Raw genomic sequence first — 374 nt, 5'->3', positions numbered from 1 at the left:
ATGTGAAGGTAGGGAACAGCACATTAATAAAATAGCAATGTGTAAGCTGTTAGATTTAAGATTGAAGTGGTTAAGGCACTCACTCAAACGCAATTCATTATTATTATTATTATTATTATTATTATTATTATTATTATTATTATTATTATTATTATTATTATTATTATTATTATTATTATTATTATTATTATTATTATCCATCCATCCATCCATCCATCCATCCATCCATCCATCCATCCATCCATCCATCCATCCATCCATCCATCCATTATCTATACCCGCTTTATCCTTTTCAGGGTCACGGGGGTCTGCAGGAGCCTATCCCAGCTACTTTTTAAGGCGAGAGGCAGGGGTTATATTATTATTATTATTAT

This window comes from Cololabis saira, chromosome 12, assembly GCF_033807715.1.
Source record: "Cololabis saira isolate AMF1-May2022 chromosome 12, fColSai1.1, whole genome shotgun sequence".
NCBI lineage: Eukaryota > Metazoa > Chordata > Actinopteri > Beloniformes > Belonidae > Cololabis > Cololabis saira.
The sequence above is the reverse complement of the archived record's forward strand: the minus strand, read 5'-3'. Positions refer to the sequence as shown.